The sequence below is a fragment of the Neophocaena asiaeorientalis genome, unplaced genomic scaffold, assembly GCF_003031525.2.
Source record: "Neophocaena asiaeorientalis asiaeorientalis breed wild unplaced genomic scaffold, Neophocaena_asiaeorientalis_V1.1 scaffold31, whole genome shotgun sequence".
NCBI lineage: Eukaryota > Metazoa > Chordata > Mammalia > Artiodactyla > Phocoenidae > Neophocaena > Neophocaena asiaeorientalis.
Genome location: NW_020175320.1, coordinates 1,853,085 through 1,864,919, shown reverse-complemented (window position 1 = coordinate 1,864,919; position 11,835 = coordinate 1,853,085). Strand labels below are relative to the sequence as shown.

Here is an 11,835-nt window from a genome sequence, read left to right as displayed (position 1 = left end):
TATTCTTTTTGTTGCAATGGTAAATGGGAGTGTTTCCTTAATTTTCCTTTCAGATTTTCATCATTAGTGTATAGGAATGCAAGAGGTTTCTGTGCATTAATTTTGTATCCTGATGCTTTACCAAATTCATTGATTAGCTCAAGTAGTTTTTGGTAGGATCTTTAGGATTCTCTATGTATAGTATCATGTCATCTACAAACAGTGACAATTTTACTTCTTCTTTTCTGATTTGGATTTCTTTTATTTATTTTTCTTCTCTGATTGCTGTGGCTAGTACTTCCAAAACTATGTTGAATAATAGTGGTGAGAGTGGCAACCTTGTCTTTTTCCTGGTATTAGTGGAAATGGTTTCAGCTTTTCACCATTGAGAATGATGTTCGCTGTGGGTTTGTCATATATGGCCTTTATTATGTTGAGGTAAGTTCCCTCTATGCCTACTTTCTGGAGGGTTTTTATCATAAATGGGTGTTGAATTTTGTCAAAAGCTTTTTCTGCATCTATTGAGATGATCATATGGTTTTTCTCCTTCAATTTGTTAATATGGTTTATCACATTGATTGATTTGCGTATATTGAAGAATCCTTGCATTCCTGGGATAAACCTCACTTGATCATGGTGTATGATCCTTTTAATGTGCTGTTGGATTCTGTTTGCTAGTATTTTGTTGAGGATTTTTGTATCTTTGTTCATCAGTGATATTGGCCTCTATTTTTCTTTTTTTGTGACATCTTTGTCTGGTTTTGGTATCAGGGTGATGGTGGCCTCATAGAATGAGTTTGGGAGTGTCCTTCCCTCTGCTATATTTTGGAAGAGATTGAGAAGGATAGGTGTTAGCTTTTCTCTCAATGTTTGATAGAATTCACCTGTAAAGCCATCTGGTCCTGGGCTTTTGTTTGTTGGAAGATTTTAAATCACAGTTTCAATTTCAGTGCTTGTGATTGGTCTGTTTATATTTTCTGTTTCTTCCTGGTTCAGTTTCAGGAGGTTGTGCTTTTCTAAGAACTTGTCCATTTCTTCCAGGTTGTCCATTTTATTGGCATACAGTTGCTTGGAGTAACCTCTCATGATCCTTTGTATTTCTGCAGTGTCAGAAACTAACAATTTTGAGGAAAAAGTTATGCTAGAAGGTAAAACATGTAAGGGTTATCCAGAAGTAAAGAGGGTTCTAAGCCAAGGAACATTTGCGGGAGGAAATAGACAGTGACCTCTGACTGCTTCCTTAAGAACTAGATTCTAAATTGTGTTCCAGTTTCACTCCTTTCTGTCATAAGTTTGCGTGAACCCAGCGTGCATATACTGAATTTGGAGATTAAGTTATGCTATTTTGAATAGCAGTGTTGTACTGCTACAACTCACAAACAGATGAATAAAATTAGACCTAAGAGAAAAACAGATACTGTATGCTAATGCATATATATGGAAGTTTAAAAATTGGTACTGATTAACCTAGTGGCATGGCAGGAATAAAAACACACATGTAGAGAACAGAATTGAGGGCACAGGGAGGGAAGGGGAAGCCTGGATGAAGTGAGAGAGTAGCATTGATATATATATACTACCAAATGTAAAATGGGTGGCTAGTGGGAAACTGCTACATAGCACAAGGAGATCAACTCGATGCTTTGTGAGGACCTAGAGGGATGCGATAGGGAGGGTGGGAGGGAAGCTCAAGAGGGAGGACATATGGGGATATATGTATACATATAGCTGATTCACTTTGTTATACAGCAGAAACTAAGACAACATTGTAAAGCAATTATACTTCAATAAAGATGTGAAGAAAAAAAAAAGCAGGCCAGTCAGTTCAGAAAGATAATTCCCACAATCTAACAAAGGAAACTTCCATAGGAGCTGTGTTGTTCTTTTTAGTTCTAAGCATCTATGGCAATCTTAGTTCAGTAAGCATTAGTAAATATTAGTAAGTAAAGGAATTTGTTTTAAATGTTAATACTTACTTGCTGCTGACAGGATTATTTTTAGGACAGTGCATTTGGTTAAACACTAGGACCTTGTGACTAACACTAGGACCTCTCTAAAGAGACATTTGGTTTGAATTTTGGCTCAGAGCATTGATCTGACTTTGGCTAGTGAGTTAACCTTATCAGAACCTTCCTTGTTAGAAGACTGGAGAAGTGAATACGATTTTTTTTTTTTTGGCTGTGCCACACAGCTTGTGGGATCTCAGTTCCCCAACCAGGAATTGAACCTGGCCCCTGGCAGTGAGAGCACCAAGTCCTAAGCACTGTACCGCCAGGGAATTCCTGTAAATACCTTTATCTCAGTAGGAAAATTAAATGAGGTAATTCATATAAAGTGCTTATAATGATGCCTGGCAAGCAGTACATGCTCAATACATATGTAATAGCTATTAATAAATATTCTTTTCTTAATTGTGGATTTGAGACTGGAATTACTGAGTTTTTGCCATATATTGAAGGACATGTAGAAAAAGAACTACCTAATATGTATTTTTCCCTAAATAGTTCGTTTCTACACATAAGATCCAACACTTATAAATGTGTATAAATAAGTTGTTTGATTTAATCCCCACAATAAACCTTTTCAGTCAGTGCTATTACTAGTCTTGATTTATCTTTTTAAATTTATTTTTTATTGAAGTAGAGTTGAATTACAATGTTGTGTTAATTACTGCTGTACAGCAGAGTGACTCAGTTATACATATATATACTTTCATTTTCATATTCTTTTCCATTATAGTTTATCACAAGATATTGAATATAGATAGCTCCCTGTGCTATACAGTAGTGATTTATCTTTTTTAATAATTTTTTTAAATCCTGAGAAATTATTATTATTTTTAAATTGAAGTATAGTTGATTTATAATATCGTGTTACTTTTAGGTGTACAGCACAGCAATTCAGGTATATATATATATGTATATATGAATATATATAACACACACAGATATTCTTTTTCAGATTCTTTTGCCTTATAGGTTATTAAAAAATATTGAGTATAATTCCATGTGCCATATAATAGGTCTTTGTTGGTTATCTATTTTATGTATAGTAGTGTGTATAAGTTAATCCCATAGTCTTGATTTATCTTAAGGAAACTGGGGCTCAATTAGCAAGGACTCGCTCTATGCCATGTGGTTGGTAAGCAGTCGGAGAGTCACCAGTTTGATTCCAGTAAAGCTCACGTTATTAAAAATATATGAAACAGTTAAGATACATAAAAAGTGTAAAGAATAATAATTGGGGACTTCCCTGGTGGTCCAGTGGTTAAAACTCCGCACTTTCAATGCAGGGGGCGTGAGTTTGATCCCTGGTTGGGGAACTGTGATCCCACATGCCGTGAGGTGTGGCCAAAAAAAAAAAAAATACACTGAACATGAGAGTTGGTTATTAACTTTAAGCATGGATAGGATTGTTCATGAAAAGTGCGAAGAACAAAAAGTCTGTGGGTTTTGACTTAGAATCCTCTAAGGAATGGGCTCAGGGGGACACACCCACAACCAAGGGACAGACACGCAAGAGTGAGGCTCCAGGGGAGACCTAGATTATAGTTTCAGTTGAGAATCTCCTTGGGGATCCACAAAAGAGCAGGTTAGGTGTATGATATTTAAGGAATGATTGGACTTGGCAGTTAAGAACTCATTTATAACCTTGGGGGATAACTACTTAAAATATTTGAATCAGGAGGGAATTTGATGGGATGATAGCTTGAGGCAGATTTGGGGTCTGACAGGCTTTTTGTCTTTTGTTGTTACATGAATTAACCCATTTATTGTAGGCTAGCAATGTTACCAATGGTGGACCTTCCACTGGTCTTACAGTTCCTTCAGTCAGATTTTATAGCGATGGTAGGAGCGGTACTGTAGGTCTAGGCATCACCTGCAAGCTTTTCAGGAACCATGGCACCAGATCCCCAAAACTCATCTCTTCATTTTGGTTTTGCCACCAGAGAAACAAGTGTACTTGCCGTGCTGGCTGATTTCAGTTTTCTTCACCGTCTTCCTGAGGGAGGCAGCATAATGGGCCCGTATTTACTGACAATCCTGACCTTAGTGCTTTTAGCATTGTCACCACAAACTAGCTCCAAGCCCAGAGAGTGGATTTTTATCTTTTTGACTGGGAATAAATTATACTGACTCTTAGCTCCAGAGGAAGAGGTCTAGGACTAGGTCATCTGTGACTACAGAGGTTTAGCTCTTAGGTCAGTTTTGTATACATTTGGAACTAATCTGCAATTAACTTGGTTTTTTTTTTGTTGTTGCTTTTTGTTTTTATTTGCGGTACGCGGGCCTCTCACAGTTGTGGCCTCCCGGACGCGCAGGCTCAGCGGCCATGGCTCACGGGCCCAGCCGCTCCGCGGCATGTGGGATCTTTCCAGACTGGGGCACGAACCCGTGTCCCCTGCATAGGCAGGCGGACTCTCAACCACTGAGCCACCAGGGAAGCCCCTAACTTGGTTTTTGATTAAATAGAAGTTGTCCCTCCCTTTAGTAACTCTCCTCCTTTGCCCCACCCCCAAGTTAAAGGAATTACTTTGGATACTAAGACCCTGTGGCCAAACGAGGGTGGAGTTTTTGTTTGGGGATAAGAATAAAAACATTAGAAAAGCTGTCTGGATCTGGTGTCTGGATCTGACTGAGAGAATTGGGAAACATTTGAAGTTTCTGCCATGGCTCCTATTCGGCGCAAGCTTGGAAAAGCCGTAAGTCCGTATGGCAATGAGGTAGGGCAGGTGGGGACGCATGCTGACCTAGTTCCTTAGACTCCCCCTCTCCTGGCTGACCCAGCCCTGCCTTTTTGTGGCCTTTGAACCCCTCACCGGGTGGCTCTAGGCAAACTGGAGAAACAGAGATCAGAGGCAAAGCTCAGAGAATGTTAGGGCTACAAAACTTGGTCGGGCAGGTATTCCCTTTTTATGCCTAAAAAAGAGGAAAAAGAGAGCTTAATGGCTGGGATTCTGGAGAAGGTAATTTGACTGCTATACGAAAATAAGGTAGCTTTTTGCAGGTCCCCTGTGAAGGAGGATATTTTTGGTGTATGTGTGCTAAATGTTTATTTTAGAATCCCCTTGGGCGGATCTTTGATGAGTAGCTGGTTCATCTTTACTTTTGACTTAAATTTGGTTTTGTTATCAGGCAGTTGTGGTGAGCATTGTATGGTGGTAGGTTGCAGAGCAGGGCTGACCTCCATGCTTCTTTTTAGAGGATGTGGGAGGGAAAATACAGTATCAGGCATGATTGTGTCATCTTAAAGGCAAAATTAATGGAGGCCCCAGCGGTTCTCCCTCAAAATTTTCTCCAAGCTCTCAATTTCCAGGTTGAGAACGTAGATTTTGAAGGTTTCACTTCTGATGAGGAATAAATGCGCTGTGGGCTGCTCCCCCTGTTCTACATGTTTTTTAAATTGTTTTTTACTCTGAGGGGGTTTATATTGGTGGGGGGGCAGGGCGAAAAAATCTTAGATATTACAAGGGGGCCACAGTACGTAAGCAGATACCCACAATATCTGTCGTATTAAGATCTCACGGGGAGGGCTATTAGGGAAAAAAATGTTTTAAAAGACTCCTGCAGGGACTTCCCTGGCGGTCCAATGATTAAGACTCAGCGCTTCCACTGCGGGGTGGGGGTGGCGGGGTGGGGTGTTAGATCCCTGGTTGGGGAACTAAGATCCCACATGCCCACGGGGCAGCCAAAAAAAACCCCAAAAAACTAAAAGACTCCTGCAGTCAGGGATGAAAAAAAATGAAAAGAAAGTTGAGAAACACACTGATCTACCTGTGTAGTAAAGGTCATAGTCTTGTAGGACCACGTCTCTGAACATGCTTCGAAAGTCTTTATTTTTTCATGTGATCTGGGTACCTGTTTCTTGATACCGGACATGCAGCATGTAAGGAATGTGAGTGTGTGTTGGGAGGAGCTACAGTCAGATCCGGTCCATAGGGCAGGGTCATTTCAGAATAAAATACCCCTTTGCTCAGTGTCATTTGAGCTCCTTCAAGAGCGGGTGTAAGAGTATCCTGATGATAGGAATGTGGAAAAATGACAAGATGGAGGGGGCCTGGGAACTACTGGACCCAGATCTGATCTAAGGAGTTCAACATTCCTGTTAGTTAAGAGTGCGAACAACCTATAATCTTGAAATGGGTATAGAGTGGAAGACAGACAACTAGGGGAGTTTTAATCACTTACTGTCTTGTAAACTGTTCCCTTGGGCCCTTTAGGAGTAGCAGAGGACGGCAGTGGGACCGAAGGGGGAGGGGTGTTGGAGGAGGAGGAGAAGAGACACAAACACAGGTGGGTAGGTGGCAAGAGTTTGGTGTCCCCGGAGTGTACATGAAACTTGAGGGGATAAAACAGCCACCATTCCAATATTCTTGAAACACTTCACTTCCTTCAGAGAGTTGGCTTCTCTTTAGAGATAAATGTTAACAATAATAATTTGAGATTCAAGATAGATGTTCAGGAAATACACTATACCTAAGCAGATTAAGTGTCAATAAAATCTTCATCAAAACAATGTAGCCACTGGGGCCTGGGTTAGTGCTCTCAGTGGTGTCATGGAGACAGCTCCTTCCAGCTCACTAGATGTGTGCATTTCTTCCCAACTCTTGCTCAGGTGGTCACACTAATAGTTTACAATCCACCGTGGTGGGTGTATTTACACCACAAAAATTGGCCAACCCTACAAAACAGGGCTTTCTCCCCACCACTTCCCAAGTTGATTGTTAAACATTTACCAGAATACCACTGAGTACAGTTTCTATAATACAAATGTTGACAGTTGTATATACCCTTCCTGAAATATCTTAAACAAATATTAGCAAATACATATGTACTCTGCACTCTTCCTTTTGCGCTAATTTGTTTGTAATTTGATACTACATAAACTATTCTGCATTTAGGTTTTTTCACTTAATTGTACCCTAGAAATCTTTCCATAGAGTGCTTTGTCAATTTTTGGTTTAATTTTAAAGGAAACATATTAAAAAGTCAAAACAGTGTTTAATCAGATCTGGGTCTAAATAGTTCCCAGGCCTCCTTGCTGTTTTCTCACTGTCAGGTATTGCTCCTAAACTAAACTCTTCCTATTCAGCATTAGTTTCTTTTGTATGCTTCCATAGTTTCTTTTTTTTTAGCCGAGTTTTAATGGTTTTATTAACACAAACTAAATGTGTACGTGAGCTGTCTATTCATTTTCTTTGCTGAGCAGCCTGGCATTGGGATTGCTGATTCTGATGGCCAGCTGGGCTGCTCTTTCCACAATGGCTTTTTGGTTCTTGGAGGAGAGGTTGTGAGCAATCTCAGCATAGTAAAGTTTGCTGCACATCAGCCTCACTTCAAGCTCCTTGACCAGGTGGATCAGGAACTTACGGAAGCTGCTGGGCAGCATGTGCTTTGTTTTCTTGTTGCTCCCGTTACTGATGTTGGGCATCAAGATCTGGCCCTTGAATCTCCTGCACACCCTGTTGTCAGTGCCTCTGGGTTTCCACCAGTTCCGCTTAATTTTGACATATTGGTCTGACTGGTGCCAGATGAATTTCTTGGTCCTCTTTTTGATGATCTTGGGCTTCACGGGGTGTCTGAGGGCAGCCATGATGCCGAGTTGGAGACGGCTGCCACCTCCGAAGGCAGTGCTGAGGAAGAGCTGTATTCTTCCAGAGTTTCTTTATGCAAATATGAATGTGTATATTATTTCTTTTTATACAAAAAGATATATTTCATATGCAAGTACTATATTTTTAAAAACATATTTTGGACATCTTTGCCTATTAGCTCTGGAACTTTTTATCATTCTTTTATTTATTAATTTATTTGTTTATTTATTTTTGGCTGCGTTGGGTCTTGTTGCTGCGCGCAGGCTTTCTCTAGTTGCAGCTAGCGGGGGCTACTCTTTGTTGCGGTGCACGGGCTTCTCACTGCGGTGGCTTCTCTTGTTGCAGACCACGGGCTCTAGGCTCGCGGGCTTCAGGAGTTGTGGCACACGGGCTTCAGTAGTTGTGGCATGCAGGTTGAGTAGTTGTGGGCTGTAGAGTGCAGGCTCAGTAGTTGTGGCCCACAGGCTTAGTTGCTCTGCGGCAGGTGGGATCTTCCCAGACCAGGGCTGGAACCCCTGTCCCCTGCATTGGCAGGCGGATTCTTAACCACTGCACCACCAGGGAAATCCCTATCATCCTTTTTTATAGTTGCAAGGCATTATATTATATTATATTATATCACAATTGAATTAGTCTGCTACAGATGGACACTGGGATATTTTCAGCTGTTAAAATATACAAAGCTGTCAAAACATGTAATTATATGCAGGTATAACTAAGATAAATTTCAAACTGCTGTATTAAAGTTGCACTTAATTTTGATAGTTAATTATTGCCAAATTGCCCTAGGAGTAATTGCATAGGGGTTGCACTATTTTGTACTTCCACCAACATTTTATGAAAGTTTATCTCCCTACAGCTTGCCCAAGGGTCTAGGTGGTCAAACTTTTTCATTGTTATTCTGATAAATGAAAAATGTTATCTGTGTCACTTTAATTTGCATTTCTTTTAATGTTGAGCACCTTTTCACAGTGTCTTCATCAGGGTTGTATGAAGATTAATGAGTTACTGCAAGTAAGGAGTATATTAGAATACAGCTAACTTTTTTTGAATTATAACTATTGTAATGAAATTGTGCTCTCAGTGATAGCTCATCATCACTGTGCTCTTGAGTCATATTATCTCATCTAATTCCCATCACAATCATATATGATCTCTTAGAAGGAAGAAACTATAGTTTAGGCCAAGTACCGTCTCCTGGGTCACATAATTCCTAAGGATTGCTCTCTTCCCTTCCCCATCTTAGTGTTCAAGATTAACCAGTAATAGCACATAGGTTAGTTTCTTTTCTTTTCAACACTTTTATTTAAAAACAAACCTATGTATAGTTTGTTTAGATGTATGTATACTTTATTTAGATGTATCTATTTAAAAAGTTGATTTTATGCGTTTTTAAAAATTGAGGTATAGTTTATTTAAAATATTATATATTATAGTTATATATAAAATATTTATATACAAAATATTATATAATTGTATGTTATAGTTTCAGGTATACAACATAGTGATTCAAAATTTTTATATAGATTATATATTCCATTTAAAGTTATTATAAAATATTGGTTATATTCCCTGTGCTGTACACTAGATCCTTATAACATTTATTTTATACATAGTAGTTGATACATCTTAATTCCCTACCCCTATCTTGACCCTTCCCCCTTTCCTCTCCCCATTGATAACCACTGGCTTATTCTCTACATCTGGGATTCTGTTTCTGTTTTGTTATATTCATTCATTTGTTTTATTTTTTAGATACCACATATAAGTGATATCATACAGTATTTGTCTTTCTCTGTCTGACTTATTTCACTAAGAATAATATTCTCCAAGTCCATCCCTGTTGTTGCAAATGGCAAAATTTCATTCCTTTTTATGGCTGAGTAGTATTCCATTGTATATAATATACCACATCTTCTTTATCCATTCATCTGTTGGTGGACACTTAGTTTGCTTCCATATCTTGGCTATTTAAATAATCCTGCTATGAACATTTGGGTACATGTATCTTTTTGAATTATTGTTTTCATTTTCTTTAGATATACCTAAGAATGGAATCACTGAATCATATGGTAGTTCTATTTTTAGTTTATTGAGGAATCTCCATACCGTTTTCCACAGTGGCTGCACCAATTTTTATTCCTACCAACAGTGTACGAGCGTTCCCTTTTCTCCACATCCTCACCAACATTTGTTACTTGTGGTCTTCTTGCTGATAGCCATTCTGATGTGAGGTGATATCTCGTTATGGTTTTGATTTGCATTTTTCTGAAGATTAGTGATGTTGAACATCTTTTCATGTGCCTTTTAGCCATCTATATATCTTCATAAAAATGTCCATTCAAATCTTCTCACCAATTTTTAATTGCCTGCGTTTTTTTTATATTGAGTTGTATGAGCTGTTTATTTTGAATACTAACACTTTATTGGTCATATCATTTGCAAATATTTTCTCTCATTTAGTAGGTTGTCTTTTCATTCTGTTGATGGTTTCCTATGCTGTGCAAAGCTTTTAAATTTAATTAGATTCCATTTGTTTATTTTTACTTTTCTTTCTTTTGTTTTAGGAGACAGATCCAAAAAATAATGCTGTGACTTATTGCAAAGAGTATCTGCCTATGTTTTCTTCTAGAAGTTTTATGGTTTCAGGTCTTACATTTTGTTCTTTAATCCACTTTGTGTGTATTTTTATATGTGGTGTCAGAAAATTTCTAATTTCATTCTTTTACATGTAGCTGTCCAGCTTTCCCAAGCACCACCTATTGAATAGACTATCTTTTCCCCATTGTATATTCCTGCCTTCTTTGTTGTAGATTGACCATAAGTGCATGGGTTTATTTCTGGACTCTCTATTCTGTTCCATTGATCTATGTGTCTGTTTTTGTGCCAGTACTTATACTCTTTTGATTACTGTAGCTATATAGTATAGTATAAAGTTAGGCAGTATGATACACCTAGTTCTGTTCTTTGTTCTCAAGATTGTTTTGGCTATTCAGCGTCCTTTGTGTTTTCATACAAAAATTATTTGGTAATTTTGATTTGGTATTTTGATAGGAATTGCATTGAATCTGTAGATTGCCTTAGATAGTATGGTCATTTAAAAAATGTTAATTCTTCCAATCCATGAATGCGGTATATCTTTCCATCCGTTTGTGTCAGCTTCAATTTCTTTCATTAATGTCTTATAGTCTTCTGAGTACAGGTCTTTTACCTCCTTAGTTAGAGTTATTCCTAGGTATTTTATTCTTTTTGGTGGGATTCTAAATGGGATTGTTTCCTTAATTTCTCTTCCTGATGGTTTGTTGTTAGTGTATAGATATGCAAGAGATTTCTGTATATTAATTTTCAGTCCTGCAACTTTACCGAATTCATTGATGAGCTCTTATAGTTTTTGGTAATTTTTAAGGATTTTCTATGTATAGTATGTCATCTGCAAACAGTGACAGTTTTACTACTTCTTTTCCAATTTGGATTGCTTTTATTTCTTCTTCTTGTCTGATTGCTATGACTAGGACTTCCAATACTATGTTGAATAAAAGTAGCAAGAGGGGCATCCTTGTCTTGTTCCTCATCTTACAGGAAATGATTTCAGCTTTTCACCATTGAGTATGATGTTAGCTGTGGGCTTATGGTTTTTTACTACTTCTTTTCCAATTTGGATTGCTTTTATTTCTTCTTCTTGTCTGATTGCTATGACTAGGACTTCCAATACTATGTTGAATAAAAGTAGCAAGAGGGGCATCCTTGTCTTGTTCCTCATCTTACAGGAAATGATTTCAGCTTTTCACCATTGAGTATGATGTTAGCAGTGGGCTTATGGCTTATCATAATGGCCTTTATTATTTTGAGGTGTGTTCCCTCTATACCCACTTTGTGGTGAGTACATTATTTGGATGCATCTCTTTTTTTTTTTTTTTGGCTGTGCTGCACAGCTTGAGGCATCTTAGTTACCTAAACCTGGGTCCCTGGCAGTGAAAGCACCGAGTCCTATCCACTGAACTGCCAGGGAATCCGTTTCCTTAAAGTTTAGTTTTATAGTTAGCAGAATGTAGGACATGTTTTCATGTACTTATAAACTTGTGATACCCAGTGTTTTTTAAAAGCTGCATGAGTTATAACTGAATAATAAGTCAATTTTTTTTCTAATAGGTATACCAAGTATATTCTATTACCTACTTTGTCTTTGAAAAATGCAGGAGATCAAAGAATAAAACTATTGAAACAGCAGTCCAAGGGATCTAGATTGAGTAGGAAAACAAGAA

The 11,835-nt window shown here is 38.1% G+C and overlaps 1 protein-coding gene and 1 pseudogene across 3 annotated transcripts in view; one reads left to right on the top strand and one right to left on the bottom strand.

Moving 5' to 3' along the window:
- The window catches only part of TET1 (tet methylcytosine dioxygenase 1), a 126,696-nt gene that overhangs the window by 59,455 nt on the left and 55,406 nt on the right, over window positions 1-11,835 (top strand). The gene's annotated exons all lie outside the window — the stretch shown is intronic.
- LOC112413579 (60S ribosomal protein L32 pseudogene) lies at window positions 7,165-7,572 on the bottom strand (annotated as a pseudogene).